This window comes from Mastomys coucha, unplaced genomic scaffold (assembly GCF_008632895.1).
Source record: "Mastomys coucha isolate ucsf_1 unplaced genomic scaffold, UCSF_Mcou_1 pScaffold22, whole genome shotgun sequence".
Classification (NCBI taxonomy): Eukaryota; Metazoa; Chordata; class Mammalia; order Rodentia; family Muridae; genus Mastomys; species Mastomys coucha.
Genome location: NW_022196905.1, coordinates 114,257,868 through 114,258,343, shown reverse-complemented (window position 1 = coordinate 114,258,343; position 476 = coordinate 114,257,868). Strand labels below are relative to the sequence as shown.

General features: G+C 41.6%; 1 protein-coding gene across 1 annotated transcript in view; it reads right to left on the bottom strand.

The window, feature by feature from the left end:
• The window catches only part of LOC116104629 (2'-5'-oligoadenylate synthase 1A-like), a 10,678-nt gene that overhangs the window by 6,975 nt on the left and 3,227 nt on the right, over positions 1–476 (bottom strand). The gene's annotated exons all lie outside the window — the stretch shown is intronic.

Here is a 476-nt window from a genome sequence, read left to right as displayed (position 1 = left end):
ACAGAGAAACCCTGTCTGGAAAGACCAAAACAAAAAACAAAAAACAAAAAACAAAAAACAAAAAAAGAAAAAAAAAAGATTGTTGCAGTCATTTGATCACACTGTGAACCCCGAGATTGAGTTGTTTACTGGAAAAACCTGGTTTTAATTGTGGTATGGCTCAGCCTTTGCACATACCTTTAATCCAGGAGCTTTCTGCTTGAATATTGTAAACAGGATTAAATAAAGTCAACCATAGATCAAGAGGCAGAGCAAGCAACCAGTTGCTTGAAGTGAACTTGGGATTATTAGGAAGGAACCATAGAGAGTAAGAGGGACTCAGGAGGAGGGATAGAGAGACCCACAGGAAGTAGAGGGGAGGGACATTCAATTTCAAAGAGGTTTTTTGAGATGGCATGAGAGAGTAGGCACATTCTGGAACATTGTGGCTGAGGAGGAAGGGCAGCTGAGTGCTTTCTCTGCCTCCCTGAGCTAGC